The sequence below is a fragment of the Symphalangus syndactylus genome, chromosome 7 (assembly GCF_028878055.3).
Source record: "Symphalangus syndactylus isolate Jambi chromosome 7, NHGRI_mSymSyn1-v2.1_pri, whole genome shotgun sequence".
Lineage (NCBI taxonomy): Eukaryota > Metazoa > Chordata > Mammalia > Primates > Hylobatidae > Symphalangus > Symphalangus syndactylus.
In genome coordinates this window covers 145,305,020-145,323,103 of record NC_072429.2, presented here as the reverse complement: position 1 = coordinate 145,323,103, position 18,084 = coordinate 145,305,020, and positions in this window count along the sequence as shown.

Genomic DNA, 18,084 nt, shown 5'->3' with positions numbered 1-18,084 from the left:
GTAGTTTATATTTGAATATATTCCTTTTTCCACTACTACTCTCTTAGCGCTCCAAATGTCCAGTTGCATTTTCTACAGAAAGAGAGTTCAGATCTGCTCAATCAAAAGTATGGTTTAACTCTGTTAGCTGAATGCACAGATCAGAAAGAAGTTTCACAGAATGATTCTGTGTAGTTTATATTTGGAGACATTCCTTTTTCCACTATTACCCTCTTAGCGCTCCGAATCTCCACTTGCATTTTCTACAGAAAGAGTGTTTCAGAACGGCTCAATCAAAACTAAGGTTCAACTCTTTTAGTTGAACAAACAGAACAGAAAGAAGTTTCACACAATTCTTCTGTGTAGTTTTTATTTGTAGACATTCTTTTTCCCAATATAGGCCTCTTAGCGCTCAGAATGTCCAATTGCAGTTTCTACAGAAAGAGTGTTTCAGAACGGCTCAATCAAAAGTAAGGTTCAACTCTGTTAGTTGAATGCACAGAACAGAAAGAAGTTTCATACAATGCTTCTGTGTAGTTTATATTTGAACATATTCTTTTTTCCACTATTACCCACTTAGCACTACGAATGTCCAGTTGCATTTTCCCCAGACAGAGTGTTTCAAAACTGCTCAATCAAAAGTATGGTTTAACTCTGTTAGATGAATGCTCAGATCAGAAAAAAGTTTCACAGAATGCTTCTGTGTAGTTTATATTTGAATATATTCCTTTTTCCACTACTACGTTCTTAGCGCTCCAAATGTCCAGATGCATTTTCTACAGAAAGAGTGTTCAGATCTGCTCAATCAAAAGTATGGTTTAACTCTGTTAGCTGAATGCACAGATCAGAAAGAAGTTTCACCGAATGATTCTGTGTAGTTTATATTTGAAGACATTCCTTTTTCCACTATTACCCTCTTAGCGCTCCGAATCTCCACTTGCATTTTCTACAGAAAGTGTGTTTCAGAACGGCTCAATCAAAACTAAGGTTCAACTCTTTTAGTTGAACAAACAGAACAGAAAGAAGTTTCACACAATTCTTCTGTGTAGTTTTTATTTGTAGACATTCTTTTTCCCAATATAGGCCTCTTAGCGCTCAGAATGTCCAATTGCAGTTTCTACAGAAAGAGTGTTTCAGAACGGCTCAATCAAAAGTAACGTTCAACTCTGTTAGTTGAATGCACAGAACAGAAAGAAGTTTCATACAATGCTTCTGTGTAGTTTATATTTGAACATATTCTTTTTTCCACTATTACCCACTTAGCGCTACGAATGTCAAGTTGCATTTTCTACAGACAGAGTGTTTCAAAACTGCTCAATCAAAAGTATGGTTTAAGTCTGTTAGCTGAATGCTCAGATCAGAAAGAAGTTTCACAGAATGCTTCTGTGTAGTTTATATTAGAATATATTCCTTTTTCCACTACTACGCTCTTAGCGCTCCAAATGTCCAGTTGCATTTTCTACAGAAAGAGTGTTCAGATCTGCTCAATCAAAAGTATGGTTTAACTCTGTTAGCTGAATGCACAGATCAGAAAGAAGTTTCACCGAATGATTCTGTGTAGTTTATATTTGAAGATATTCCTTTTTCCACTATTACCCTCTTAGCGCTCCGAATCTCCACTTGCATTTTCTACAAAAAGAGTGTTTCATAACTGCTCAATCAAAAATATGTTTTATCTCTGTTAACTGAATTTACAGATCAGAAATAAGTTTCACAGAATGCATCTGTGTAGTTTTTATTTGAAGATATTCTTTTTCCCAATGTAGGCCTCTTAGCGCTTAGCATGTCCAATTGCAGTTTCTACAGAAAGAGTGTTTCAGAACGGCTCAATCAAAAGTAAGGTTCAACTCTGTTAGTTGAATGCACAGAACAGAAAGAATTTTCACAAAATGCTACTGTGTAGTTTATATTTGAATATATTCCTTTTTCCACTATTACCCTCTTAGCGCTCCGAATGTCCACTTGCATTTTCTACAGAAAGAGTGTTCAGAACTGCGCAATCAAAAGTATGATTTAACTCTGTTAGCTTAATGAACATATCAGAAAGAAGTTTCACACAATGCTTCTGTGTAGTTTTTATTTGAAGATATTATTTTTCCCAATAGAGGCCTCTTAGCGCTCAGAATGTCCAATTGCAGTTTCTACAGAAAGAGTGTTTCAGAAAGACTCAATCAAAAGTAAGGTTCAACTCTGTTAGTTGAATGCACAGAACAGAAAGAAGTTTCATACACTGCTTCTGTGTAGTTTATATTTGAAAATATTCTTTTTTCCACTATTACCCACTTAGCGCTAGGAATGTCCAGTTGCATTTTCTACAGACAGAGTGTTTCAAAACTGCTCAATCAAAAGTATGGTTTAACTCTGTTAGCTGAATGCTCAGATCAGAAAGAAGTTTCACAGAATCCTTCTGTGTAGTTTATATTTGAATATATTCCTTTTTCCACTACTACTCTCTTAGCGCTCCAAATGTCCAGTTGCATTTTCTACAGAAAGAGAGTTCAGATCTGCTCAATCAAAAGTATGGTTTAACTCTGTTAGCTGAATGCACAGATCAGAAAGAAGTTTCACAGAATGATTCTGTGTAGTTTATATTTGGAGACATTCCTTTTTCCACTATTACCCTCTTAGCGCTCCGAATCTCCACTTGCATTTTCTACAGAAAGAGTGTTTCAGAACGGCTCAATCAAAACTAAGGTTCAACTCTTTTAGTTGAACAAACAGAACAGAAAGAAGTTTCACACAATTCTTCTGTGTAGTTTTTATTTGTAGACATTCTTTTTCCCAATATAGGCCTCTTAGCGCTCAGAATGTCCAATTGCAGTTTCTACAGAAAGAGTGTTTCAGAACGGCTCAATCAAAAGTAAGGTTCAACTCTGTTAGTTGAATGCACAGAACAGAAAGAAGTTTCATACAATGCTTCTGTGTAGTTTATATTTGAACATATTCTTTTTTCCACTATTACCCACTTAGCACTACGAATGTCCAGTTGCATTTTCTACAGACAGAGTGTTTCAAAACTGCTCAATCAAAAGTATGGTTTAACTCTGTTAGATGAATGCTCAGATCAGAAAAAAGTTTCACAGAATGCTTCTGTGTAGTTTATATTTGAATATATTCCTTTTTCCACTACTACGCTCTTAGCGCTCCAAATGTCCAGTTGCATTTTCTACAGAAAGAGTGTTCAGATCTGCTCAATCAAAAGTATGGTTTAACTCTGTTAGCTGAATGCACAGATCAGAAAGAAGTTTCACCGAATGATTCTGTGTAGTTTATATTTGAAGACATTCCTTTTTCCACTATTACCTTCTTAGCGCTCCGAATCTCCACTTGCATTTTCTACAAAAAGAGTGTTTCATAACTGCTCAATCAAAAATATGTTTTATCTCTGTTAACTGAATTTACAGATCAGAAATAAGTTTCACAGAATGCATCTGTGTAGTTTTTATTTGAAGATATTCTTTTTCCCAATGTAGGCCTCTTAGCGCTTAGCATGTCCAATTGCAGTTTCTACAGAAAGAGTGTTTCAGAACGGCTCTATCAATAGTAAGGTTCACCTCTGTTAGTTGAATGCACAGAACAGAAAGAATTTTCACAGAATGCTACTGTGTAGTTTATATTTGAATATATACCTTTTTCCACTATTACCCTCTTAGCGCTCCGAATGTCCACTTGCATTTTCTACAGAAAGAGTGTTCAGAACTGCGCAATCAAAAGTACGGTTTAACTCTGTTAGGTTAATGAACATATCAGAAATAAGTTTCACACAATGCTTCTGTGTAGTTTTTATTTGAAGATATTATTTTTCCCAATAGAGGTCTCTTAGCGCTCAGAATGTCCAATTGCAGTTCCTACAGAAAGAGTGTTTCAGAAAGGCTCAATCAAAAGTAAGGTTCAACTCTGTTAGTTGAATGCACAGAACAGAAAGAAGTTTCATACACTGCTTCTGTGTAGTTTATATTTGAACATATTCTTTTTTCCACTATTACCCACTTAGCGCTACGAATGTCTAGTTGCATTTTCTACAGACAGAGTGTTTCAAAACTGCTCAATCAAAAGTATGGTTTAACTCTGTTAGCTGAATTCTCAGATCAGAAAGAAGTTTCACAGAATCCTTCTGTGTAGTTTATATTTGAATATATACCTTTTTCCATTACTACTCTCTTAGCGCTCCAAATGTCCAGTTGCATTTTCTACAGAAAGAGAGTTCAGATCTGCTCAATCAAAAGTATGGTTTAACTCTGTTAGCTGAATGCACAGATCAGAAAGAAGTTTCACAGAATGATTCTGTGTAGTTTATATTTGGAGACATTCCTTTTTCCACTATTACCCTCTTAGCGCTCCGAATCTCCACTTGCGTTTTCTACAGAAAGAGTGTTTCAGAACGGCTCAATCAAAACTAAGGTTCAACTCTTTTAGTTGAACAAACAGAACAGAAAGAAGTTTCACACAATTCTTCTGTGTAGTTTTTATTTGTAGACATTCTTTTTCCCAATATAGGCCTCTTAGCGCTCAGAATGTCCAATTGCAGTTTCTACAGAAAGAGTGTTTCAGAACGGCTCAATCAAAAGTAAGGTTCAACTCTGTTAGTTGAATGCACAGAACAGAAAGAAGTTTCATACAATGCTTCTGTGTAGTTTATATGTGAACATATTCTTTTTTCCACTATTACCCACTTAGCACTACGAATGTCCAGTTGCATTTTCCACAGACAGAGTGTTTCAAAACTGCTCAATCAAAAGTATGGTTTAACTCTGTTAGATGAATGCTCAGATCAGAAAAAAGTTTCACAGAATGCTTCTGTGTAGTTTATATTTGAATATATTCCTTTTTCCACTACTACGTTCTTAGCGCTCCAAATGTCCAGTTGCATTTTCTACAGAAAGAGTGTTCAGATCTGCTCAATCAAAAGTATGGTTTAACTCTGTTAGCTGAATGCACAGATCAGAAAGAAGTTTCACCGAATGATTCTGTGTAGTTTATATTTGAAGACATTCCTTTTTCCACTATTACCCTCTTAGCGCTCCGAATCTCCACTTGCATTTTCTACAGAAATTGTGTTTCAGAACGGCTCAATCAAAACTAAGGTTCAACTCTTTTAGTTGAACAAACAGAACAGAAAGAAGTTTCACACAATTCTTCTGTGTAGTTTTTATTTGTAGACATTCTTTTTCCCAATATAGGCCTCTTAGCGCTCAGAATGTCCAATTGCAGTTTCTACAGAAAGAGTGTTTCAGAACGGCTCAATCAAAAGTAAGGTTCAACTCTGTTAGTTGAATGCACAGAAAAGAAAGAAGTTTCATACAATGCTTCTGTGTAGTTTATATTTGAACATATTCTTTTTTCCACTATTACCCACTTAGCGCTACGAATGTCAAGTTGCATTTTCTACAGACAGAGTGTTTCAAAACTGCTCAATCAAAAGTATGGTTTAAGTCTGTTAGCTGAATGCTCAGATCAGAAAGAAGTTTCACAGAATGCTTCTGTGTAGTTTATATTAGAATATATTCCTTTTTCCACTACTACGCTCTTAGCGCTCCAAATGTCCAGTTGCATTTTCTACAGAAAGAGTGTTCAGATCTGCTCAATCAAAAGTATGGTTTAACTCTGTTAGCTGAATGCACAGATCAGAAAGAAGTTTCACCGAATGATTCTGTGTAGTTTATATTTGAAGATATTCCTTTTTCCTCTATTACCCTCTTAGCGCTCCGAATCTCCACTTGCATTTTCTACAAAAAGAGTGTTTCATAACTGCTCAATCAAAAATATGTTTTATCTCTGTTAACTGAATTTACAGATCAGAAATAAGTTTCACAGAATGCATCTGTGTAGTTTTTATTTGAAGATATTCTTTTTCCCAATGTAGGCCTCTTAGCGCTTAGCATGTCCAATTGCAGTTTCTACAGAAAGAGTGTTTCAGAACGGCTCAATCAAAAGTAAGGTTCAACTCTGTTAGTTGAATGCACAGAACAGAAAGAATTTTCACAGAATGCTACTGTGTAGTTTATATTTGAATATATTCCTTTTTCCACTATTACCCTCTTAGCGCTCCGAATGTCCACTTGCATTTTCTACAGAAAGAGTGTTCAGAACTGCGCAATCAAAAGTACGGTTTAACTCTGTTAGGTTAATGAACATATCAGAAATAAGTTTCACACAATGCTTCTGTGTAGTTTTTATTTGAAGATATTATTTTTCCCAATAGAGGTCTCTTAGCGCTCAGAATGTCCAATTGCAGTTCCTACAGAAAGAGTGTTTCAGAAAGGCTCAATCAAAAGTAAGGTTCAACTCTGTTAGTTGAATGCACAGAACAGAAAGAAGTTTCATACACTGCTTCTGTGTAGTTTATATTTGAACATATTCTTTTTTCCACTATTACCCACTTAGCGCTACGAATGTCTAGTTGCATTTTCTACAGACAGAGTGTTTCAAAACTGCTCAATCAAAAGTATGGTTTAACTCTGTTAGCTGAATTCTCAGATCAGAAAGAAGTTTCACAGAATCCTTCTGTGTAGTTTATATTTGAATATATACCTTTTTCCATTACTACTCTCTTAGCGCTCCAAATGTCCAGTTGCATTTTCTACAGAAAGAGAGTTCAGATCTGCTCAATCAAAAGTATGGTTTAACTCTGTTAGCTGAATGCACAGATCAGAAAGAAGTTTCACAGAATGATTCTGTGTAGTTTATATTTGGAGACATTCCTTTTTCCACTATTACCCTCTTAGCGCTCCGAATCTCCACTTGCATTTTCTACAGAAAGAGTGTTTCAGAACGGCTCAATCAAAACTAAGGTTCAACTCTTTTAGTTGAACAAACAGAACAGAAAGAAGTTTCACACAATTCTTCTGTGTAGTTTTTATTTGTAGACATTCTTTTTCCCAATATAGGCCTCTTAGCGCTCAGAATGTCCAATTGCAGTTTCTACAGAAAGAGTGTTTCAGAACGGCTCAATCAAAAGTAAGGTTCAACTCTGTTAGTTGAATGCACAGAACAGAAAGAAGTTTCATACAATGCTTCTGTGTAGTTTATATTTGAACATATTCTTTTTTCCACTATTACCCACTTAGCACTACGAATGTCCAGTTGCATTTTCCACAGACAGAGTGTTTCAAAACTGCTCAATCAAAAGTATGGTTTAACTCTGTTAGATGAATGCTCAGATCAGAAAAAAGTTTCACAGAATGCTTCTGTGTAGTTTATATTTGAATATATTCCTTTTTCCACTACTACGTTCTTAGCGCTCCAAATGTCCAGTTGCATTTTCTACAGAAAGAGTGTTCAGATCTGCTCAATCAAAAGTATGGTTTAACTCTGTTAGCTGAATGCACAGATCAGAAAGAAGTTTCACCGAATGATTCTGTGTAGTTTATATTTGAAGACATTCCTTTTTCCACTATTACCCCCTTAGCGCTCCGAATCTCCACTTGCATTTTCTACAGAAAGTGTGTTTCAGAACGGCTCAATCAAAACTAAGGTTCAACTCTTTTAGTTGAACAAACAGAACAGAAAGAAGTTTCACACAATTCTTCTGTGTAGTTTTTATTTGTAGACATTCTTTTTCCCAATATAGGCCTCTTAGCGCTCAGAATGTCCAATTGCAGTTTCTACAGAAAGAGTGTTTCAGAACGGCTCAATCAAAAGTAAGGTTCAACTCTGTTAGTTGAATGCACAGAACAGAAAGAAGTTTCATACAATGCTTCTGTGTAGTTTATATTTGAACATATTCTTTTTTCCACTATTACCCACTTAGCGCTACGAATGTCAAGTTGCATTTTCTACAGACAGAGTGTTTCAAAACTGCTCAATCAAAAGTATGGTTTAAGTCTGTTAGCTGAATGCTCAGATCAGAAAGAAGTTTCACAGAATGCTTCTGTGTAGTTTATATTAGAATATATTCCTTTTTCCACTACTACGCTCTTAGCGCTCCAAATGTCCAGTTGCATTTTCTACAGAAAGAGTGTTCAGATCTGCTCAATCAAAAGTATGGTTTAACTCTGTTAGCTGAATGCACAGATCAGAAAGAAGTTTCACCGAATGATTCTGTGTAGTTTATATTTGAAGATATTCCTTTTTCCTCTATTACCCTCTTAGCGCTCCGAATCTCCACTTGCATTTTCTACAAAAAGAGTGTTTCATAACTGCTCAATCAAAAATATGTTTTATCTCTGTTAACTGAATTTACAGATCAGAAATAAGTTTCACAGAATGCATCTGTGTAGTTTTTATTTGAAGATATTCTTTTTCCCAATGTAGGCCTCTTAGCGCTTAGCATGTCCAATTGCAGTTTCTACAGAAAGAGTGTTTCAGAACGGCTCAATCAAAAGTAAGGTTCAACTCTGTTAGTTGAATGCACAGAACAGAAAGAATTTTCACAGAATGCTACTGTGTAGTTTATATTTGAATATATTCCTTTTTCCACTATTACCCTCTTAGCGCTCCGAATGTCCACTTGCATTTTCTACAGAAAGAGTGTTCAGAACTGCGCAATCAAAAGTATGGTTTAACTCTGTTAGCTTAATGAACATATCAGAAATAAGTTTCACACAATGCTTCTGTGTAGTTTTTATTTGAAGATATTATTTTTCCCAATAGAGGCCTCTTAGCGCTCAGAATGTCCAATTGCAGTTTCTACAGAAAGAGTGTTTCAGAAAGGATCAATCAAAAGTAAGGTTCAACTCTGTTAGTTGAATGCACAGAACAGAAAGAAGTTTCATACACTGCTTCTGTGTAGTTTATATTTGAACATATTCTTTTTTCCACTATTACCCACTTAGCGCTACGAATGTCCAGTTGCATTTTCTACAGACAGAGTGTTTCAAAACTGCTCAATCAAAAGTATGGTTTAACTCTGTTAGCTGAATGCTCAGATCAGAAAGAAGTTTCACAGAATCCTTCTGTGTAGTTTATATTTGAATATATTCCTTTTTCCACTACTACTCTCTTAGCGCTCCAAATGTCCAGTTGCATTTTCTACAGAAAGAGAGTTCAGATCTGCTCAATCAAAAGTATGGTTTAACTCTGTTAGCTGAATGCACAGATCAGAAAGAAGTTTCACAGAATGATTCTGTGTAGTTTATATGTGGAGACATTCCTTTTTCCACTATTACCCCCTTAGCGCTCCGAATCTCCACTTGCATTTTCTACAGAAAGAGTGTTTCAGAACGGCTCAATCAAAACTAAGGTTCAACTCTTTTAGTTGAACAAACAGAACAGAAAGAAGTTTCACACAATTCTTCTGTGTAGTTTTTGTTTGTAGACATTCTTTTTCCCAATATAGGCCTCTTAGCGCTCAGAATGTCCAATTGCAGTTTCTACAGAAAGAGTGTTTCAGAAAGGCTCAATCAAAAGTAAGGTTCAACTCTGTTAGTTGAATGCACAGAACAGAAAGAAGTTTCATACAATGCTTCTGTGTAGTTTATATTTGAACATATTCTTTTTTCCACTATTACCCACTTAGCTCTACGAATGTCCAGTTGCATTTTCTACAGACAGAGTGTTTCAAAACTGCTCAATCAAAAGTATGGTTTAACTCTGTTAGATGAATGCTCAGATCAGAAAAAAGTTTCACAGAATGCTTCTGTGTAGTTTATATTTGAATATATTCCTTTTTCCACTACTACGCTATTAGCGCTCCAAATGTCCAGTTGCATTTTCTAGAGAAAGAGTGTTCAGATCTGCTCAATCAAAAGTATGGTTTAACTCTGTTAGCTGAATGCACAGATCAGAAAGAAGTTTCACCGAATGATTCTGTGTAGTTTATATTTGAAGACATTCCTTTTTCCACTATTACCCTCTTAGCGCTCCGAATCTCCACTTGCATTTTCTACAAAAAGAATGTTTCATAACTGCTCAATCAAAAATATGTTTTATCTCTGTTAACTGAATTTACAGATCAGAAATAAATTTCACAGAATGCATCTGTGTAGTTTTTATTTGAAGATATTCTTTTTCCCAATATAGGCCTCTTAGCGCTTAGCATGTCCAATTGCAGTTTCTACAGAAAGAGTGTTTCAGAACGGCTCAATCAAAAGTAAGGTTCAACTCTGTTAGTTGAATGCACAGAACAGAAAGAAGTTTCATACACTGCTTCTGTGTAGTTTATATTTGAACATATTCTTTTTTCCACTATTACCCACTTAGCGCTACGAATGTCCAGTTGCATTTTCTACAGACAGAGTGTTTCAAAACTGCTCAATCAAAAGTATGGTTTAACTCTGTTAGCTGAATTCTCAGAACCGAAAGAAGTTTCACAGAATCCTTCTGTGTAGTTTATATTTGAATATATTCCTTTTTCCACTACTACTCTCTTAGCGCTCCAAATGTCCAGTTGCATTTTCTACAGAAAGAGAGTTCAGATCTGCTCAATCAAAAGTATGGTTTAACTCTGTTAGCTGAATGCACAGATCAGAAAGAAGTTTCACAGAATGATTCTGTGTAGTTTATATTTGGAGACATTCCTTTTTCCACTATTACCCGCTTAGCGCTCCGAATCTCCACTTGCATTTTCTACAGAAAGAGTGTTTCAGAACGGCTCAATCAAAACTAAGGTTCAACTCTTTTAGTTGAACAAACAGAACAGAAAGATGTTTCACACAATTCTTCTGTGTAGTTTTTGTTTGTAGACATTCTTTTTCCCAATATAGGCCTCTTAGCGCTCAGAATGTCCAATTGCAGTTTCTACAGAAAGAGTGTTTCAGAAAGGCTCAATCAAAAGTAAGGTTCAACTCTGTTAGTTGAATGCACAGAACAGAAAGAAGTTTCATACAATGCTTCTGTGTAGTTTATATTTGAACATATTCTTTTTTCCACTATTACCCACTTAGCTCTACGAATGTCCAGTTGCATTTTCTACAGACAGAGTGTTTCAAAACTGCTCAATCAAAAGTATGGTTTAACTCTGTTAGATGAATGCTCAGATCAGAAAAAAGTTTCACAGAATGCTTCTGTGTAGTTTATATTTGAATATATTCCTTTTTCCACTACTACGCTATTAGCGCTCCAAATGTCCAGTTGCATTTTCTAGAGAAAGAGTGTTCAGATCTGCTCAATCAAAAGTATGGTTTAACTCTGTTAGCTGAATGCACAGATCAGAAAGAAGTTTCACCGAATGATTCTGTGTAGTTTATATTTGAAGACATTCCTTTTTCCACTATTACCCTCTTAGCACTCCGAATCTCCACTTGCATTTTCTACAAAAAGTGTGTTTCATAACTGCTCAATCAAAAATATGTTTTATCTCTGTTAACTGAATTTACAGATCAGAAATAAGTTCCACAGAATGCATCTGTGTAGTTTTTATTTGAAGATATTCTTTTTCCAAATGTAGGCCTCTTAGCGCTTATCATGTCCAATTGCAGTTTCTACAGAAAGAGTGTTTCAGAACGGCTCAATGAAAAGTAAGGTTCAACTCTGTTAGTTGAATGCACAGAACAGAAAGAATTTTCACGGAATGCTACTGTGTAGTTTATATTTGAATATATACCTTTTTCCACTATTACCCTCTTAGCGCTCCGAATGTCCACTTGCATTTTCTACAGAAAGAGTGTTCAGAACTGCGCAATCAAAAGTACGGTTTAACTCTGTTAGGTTAATGAACATATCAGAAATAAGTTTCACACAATGCTTCTGTGTAGTTTTTATTTGAAGATATTATTTTTCCCAATAGAGGTCTCTTAGCGCTCAGAATGTCCAATTGCAGTTTCTACAGAAAGAGTGTTTCAGAAAGGCTCAATCAAAAGTAAGGTTCAACTCTGTTAGTTGAATGCACAGAACAGAAAGAAGTTTCATACACTGCTTCTGTGTAGTTTATATTTGAACATATTCTTTTTTCCACTATTACCCACTTAGCGCTACGAATGTCTAGTTGCATTTTCTACAGACAGAGTGTTTCAAAACTGCTCAATCAAAAGTATGGTTTAACTCTGTTAGCTGAATTCTCAGATCAGAAAGAAGTTTCACAGAATCCTTCTGTGTAGTTTATATTTGAATATATTCCTTTTTCCACTACTACTCTCTTAGCGCTCCAAATGTCCAGTTGCATTTTCTACAGAAAGAGAGTTCAGATCTGCTCAATCAAAAGTATGGTTTAACTCTGTTAGCTGAATGCACAGATCAGAAAGAAGTTTCACAGAATGATTCTGTGTAGTTTATATTTGGAGACATTCCTTTTTCCACTATTACCCTCTTAGCGCTCCGAATCTCCACTTGCATTTTCTACAGAAAGAGTGTTTCAGAACGACTCAATCAAAACTAAGGTTCAACTCTTTTAGTTGAACAAACAGAACAGAAAGAAGTTTCACACAATTCTTCTGTGTAGTTTTTATTTGTGTACATTCTTTTTCCCAATATAGGCCTCTTAGCGCTCAGAATGTCCAATTGCAGTTTCTACAGAAAGAGTGTTTCAGAACGGCTCAATCAAAAGTAAGGTTCAACTCTGTTAGTTGAATGCACAGAACAGAAAGAAGTTTCATACAATGCTTCTGTGTAGTTTATATTTGAACATATTCTTTTTTCCACTATTACCCACTTAGCACTACGAATGTCCAGTTGCATTTTCTACAGACAGAGTGTTTCAAAACTGCTCAATCAAAAGTATGGTTTAACTCTGTTAGATGAATGCTCAGATCAGAAAAAAGTTTCACAGAATGCTTCTGTGTAGTTTATATTTGAATATATTAATTTTTCCACTACTACGCTCTTAGCGCTCCAAATGTCCAGTTGCATTTTCTAGAGAAAGAGTGTTCAGATCTGCTCAATCAAAAGTATGGTTTAACTCTGTTAGCTGAATGCACAGATCAGAAAGAAGTTTCACCGAATGATTCTGTGTAGTTTATATTTGAAGACATTCCTTTTTCCACTATTACCCTCTTAGCGCTCCGAATCTCCACTTGCATTTTCTACAAAAAGTGTGTTTCATAACTGCTCAATCAAAAATATGTTTTATCTCTGTTAACTGAATTTACAGATCAGAAATAAGTTTCACAGAATGCATCTGTGTAGTTTTTATTTGAAGATATTCTTTTTCCCAATGTAGGCCTCTTAGCGCTTAGCATGTCCAATTGCAGTTTCTACAGAAAGAGTGTTTCAGAACGGCTCAATCAAAAGTAAGGTTCAACTCTGTTAGTTGAATGCACAGAACAGAAAGAATTTTCACAGAATGCTACTGTGTAGTTTATATTTGAATATATTCCTTTTTCCACTATTACCCTCTTAGCGCTCCGAATGTAAACTTGCATTTTCTACAGAAAGAGTGTTCAGAACTGCGCAATCAAAAGTATGGTTTAACTCTGTTAGCTTAATGAACATATCAGAAATAAGTTTCACACAATTCTTCTGTGTAGTTTTTATTTGAAGATATTATTTTTCCCAATAGAGGCCTCTTAGCGCTCAGAATGTCCAATTGCAGTTTCTGCAGAAAGAGTGTTTCAGAAAGACTCAATCAAAAGTAAGGTTCAACTCTGTTAGTTGAATGCACAGAACAGAAAGAAGTTTCATACAATGCTTCTGTGTAGTTTATATTTGAACATATTCTTTTTTCCACTATTACCCACTTAGCGCTACGAATGTCCAGTTGCATTTTCTACAGACAGAGAGTTTCAAAACTGCTCAATCAAAAGTATGGTTTAACTCTGTTAGCTGAATGCTCAGATCAGAAAGAAGTTTCACAGAATGCTTCTGTGTAGTTTATATTTGAATATATTCCTTTTTCCACTACTACTCTCTTAGCGCTCCAAATGTCCAGTTGCATTTTCTACAGAAAGAGAGTTCAGATCTGCTCAATCAAAAGTATGGTTTAACTCTGTTAGCTGAATGCACAGATCAGAAAGAAGTTTCACAGAATGATTCTGTGTAGTTTATATTTGGAGACATTCCTTTTTCCACTATTACCCCCTTAGCGCTCCGAATCTCCACTTGCATTTTCTACAGAAAGAGTGTTTCAGAACGGCTCAATCAAAACTAAGGTTCAACTCTTTTAGTGGAACAAACAGAACAGAAAGAAGTTTCACACAATTCTTCTGTGTAGTTTTTATTTGTAGACATTCTTTTTCCCAATATAGGCCTCTTAGCGCTCAGAATGTCCAATTGCAGTTTCTACAGAAAGAGTGTTTCAGAACGGCTCAATCAAAAGCAAGGTTCAACTCTGTTAGTTGAATGCACAGAACAGAAAGAAGTTTCATACAATGCTTCTGTGTAGTTTATATTTGAACATATTCTTTTTTCCACTATTACCCACTTAGCGCTACGAATGTCCAGTTGCATTTTCTACAAACAGAGTGTTTCAAAACTGCTCAATCAAAAGTATGGTTTAACTCTGTTAGCTGAATGCTCAGATCAGAAAGAAGTTTCACAGAATGCTTCTGTGTAGTTTATATTTGAATATATTCCTTTTTCCACTACTACGCTCTTAGCGCTCCAAATGTCCAGTTGCATTTTCTACAGAAAGAGTGTTCAGATCTGCTCAATCAATAGTATGGTTTAACTCTATTAGCTGAATGCACAGATCAGAAAGAAGTTTCACCGAATGATTCTGTGTAGTTTATATTTGAAGACATTCCTTTTTCCACTATTACCCTCTTAGCGCTCCGAATCTCCACTTGCATTTTCTACAAAAAGAGTGTTTCATAACTGCTCAATCAAAAATATGTTTTATCTCTGTTAACTGAATTTACAGATCAGAAATAAGTTTCACAGAATGCATCTGTGTAGTTTTTATTTGAAGATATTCTTTTTCCCAATGTAGGCCTCTTAGCGCTTAGCATGTCCAATTGCAGTTTCTACAGAAAGAGTGTTTCAGAACGGCTCAATCAAAAGTAAGGTTCAACTCTGTTAGTTGAATGCACAGAAAAGAAAGAATTTTCACAGAATGCTACTGTGTAGTTTATATTTGAATATATTCCTTTTTCCACTATTACCCTCTTAGCGCTCCGAATGTCCACTTGCATTTTCTACAGAAAGAGTGTTCAGAACTGCGCAATCAAAAGTATGGTTTAACTCTGTTAGCTTAATGAACATATCAGAAATAAGTTTCACACAATGCTTCTGTGTAGTTTTTATTTGAAGATATTATTTTTCCCAATATAGGCCTCTTAGCGCTCAGAATGTCCAATTGCAGTTTCTACAGAAAGAGTGTTTCAGAAAGGCTCAATCAAAAGTAAGGTTCAACTCTGTTAGTTGAATGCACAGAACAGAAAGAAGTTTCATACACTGCTTCTGTGTAGTTTATATTTGAACATATTATTTTTTCCACAATTACCCACTTAGCGCTACGAATGTCCAGTTGCATTTTCTTCAGACAGAGTGTTTCAAAACTGCTCAATCAAAAGTATGGTTTAACTCTGTTAGCTGAATGCTCAGATCAGAAAGAAGTTTCACAGAATCCTTCTGTGTAGTTTATATTTGAATATATTCCTTTTTCCACTACTACTCTCTTAGCGCTCCAAATGTCCAGTTGCATTTTCTACAGAAAGAGAGTTCAGATATGCTCAATCAAAAGTATGGTTTAACTCTGTTAGCTGAATGCACATATCAGAAAGAAGTTTCACAGAATGATTCTGTGTAGTTTATATTTGGAGACATTCCTTTTTCCACAATTACCCTCTTAGCGCTCCGAATCTCCACTTGCATTTTCTACAGAAAGAGTGTTTCAGAACGGCTCAATCAAAACTAAGGTTCAACTCTTTTAGTTGAACAAACAGAACAGAAAGGAGTTTCACATAATTCTTCTGTGTAGTTTTTATTTGTAGACATTCATTTTCCCAATATAGGCCTCTTAGCGCTCAGAATGTCCAATTGCAGTTTCTACAGAAAGAGTGTTTCAGAACGCCTCAATCAAAAGTAAGGTTCAACTCTGTTAGTTGAATGCACAGAACAGAAAGAAGTTTCATACAATGCTTCTGTGTAGTTTATATTTGAACATATTCTTTTTTCCACTATTACCCACTTAGCGCTACGAATGTCCAGTTGCATTTTCTACAGACAGAGTGTTTCAAAACTGCTCAATCAAAAGTATGGTTTAACTCTGTTAGCTGAATGCTCAGATCAGAAAGAAGTTTCACAGAATGCTTCTGTGTAGTTTATATTTGAATATATTCCTTTTTCCACTACTACTCTCTTAGCGCTCCCAATGTCCAGTTGCATTTTCTAGAGAAAGAGTGTTCAGATCTGCTCAATCAAAAGTATGGTTTAACTCTGTTAGCTGAATGCACAGATCAGAAAGAAGTTTCACAGAATGATTCTGTGTAGTTTATATTTGGAGACATTCCTTTTTCCACTATTACCCTCTTAGCGCTCCGAATCTCCACTTGCATTTTCTACAGAAAGTGTGTTTCAGAACGGCTCAATCAAAACTAAGGTTCAACTCTTTTAATTGAACAAACAGAAGAGAAAGAAGTTTCACACAATTCTTCTGTGTAGTTTTTATTTGTAGACATTCTTTTTCCCTATATAGGCCTCTTAGCGCTCAGAATGTCCAATTGCAGTTTCTACAGAAAGAGTGTTTCAGAACGGCTCAATCAAAAGTAAGGTTCAACTCTGTTAGTTGAATGCACAGAACAGAAAGAAGTTTCATACAATGCTTCTGTGTAGTTTATATTTGAACATATTCTTTTTTCCACTATTACCCACTTAGCGCTACGAATGTCAAGTTGCATTTTCTACAGACAGAGTGTTTCAAAACTGCTCAATCAAAAGTATGGTTTAACTCTGTTAGCTGAATGCTCAGATCAGAAAGAAGTTTCACAGAATGCTTCTGTGTAGTTTATATTTGAATATATTCCTTTTTCCACTACTACGCTCTTAGCACTCCAAATGTCCAGTTGCATTTTCTACAGAAAGAGTGTTCAGATCTGCTCAATCAAAAGTATGGTTTAACTCTGTTAGCTGAATGCACAGATCAGAAAGAAGTTTCACCGAATGATTCTGTGTAGTTTATATTTGAAGATATTCCTTTTTCCACTATTACCCTCTTAGCGCTCCGAATCTCCACTTGCATTTTCTACAAAAAGAGTGTTTCATAACTGCTCAATCAAAAATATGTTTTATCTCTGTTAACTGAATTTACAGATCAGAAATAAGTTTCACAGAATGCATCTGTGTAGTTTTTATTTGAAGATATTCTTTTTCCCAATGTAGGCCTCTTAGCGCTTAGCATGTCCAATTGCAGTTTCTACAGAAAGAGTGTTTCAGAACGGCTCAATCAAAAGTAAGGTTCAACTCTGTTAGTTGAATGCACAGAACAGAAAGAATTTTCACAAAATGCTACTGTGTAGTTTATATTTGAATATATTCCTTTTTCCACTATTACCCTCTTAGCGCTCCGAATGTCCACTTGCATTTTCTACAGAAAGAGTGTTCAGAACTGCGCAATCAAAAGTATGGTTTAACTCTGTTAGCTTAATGAACATATCAGAAAGAAGTTTCACACAATGCTTCTGTGTAGTTTTTAGTTGAAGATATTATTTTTCCCAATAGAGGCCTCTTAGCGCTCAGAATGTCCAATTGCAGTTTCTACAGAAAGAGTGTTTCAGAAAGGCTCAATCAAAAGTAAGGTTCAACTCTGTTAGTTGAATGCACAGAACAGAAAGAAGTTTCATACACTGCTTCTGTGTAGTTTATATTTGAAAATATTCTTTTTTCCACTATTACCCACTTAGCGCTACGAATGTCCAGTTGCATTTTCTACAGACAGAGTGTTTCAAAACTGCTCAATCAAAAGTATGGTTTAACTCTGTTAGCTGAATGCTCAGATCAGAAAGACGTTTCACAGAATCCTTCTGTGTAGTTTATATTTGAATGTATTCCTTTTTCCACTACTACTCTCTTAGCGCTCCAAATGTCCAGTTGCATTATCTACAGAAAGAGAGTTCAGATCTGCTCAATCAAAAGTATGGTTTAACTCTGTTAGCTGAATGCACAGATCAGAAAGAAGTTTCACAGAATGATTCTGTGTAGTTTATATTTGGAGACATTCCTTTTTCCACTTTACCCTCTTAGCGCTCCGAATCTCCACTTGCATTTTCTACAGAAAGAGTGTTTCAGAACGGCTCAATCAAAACTAAGGTTCAACTCTTTTAGTTGAACAAACAGAACAGAAAGAAGTTTCACACA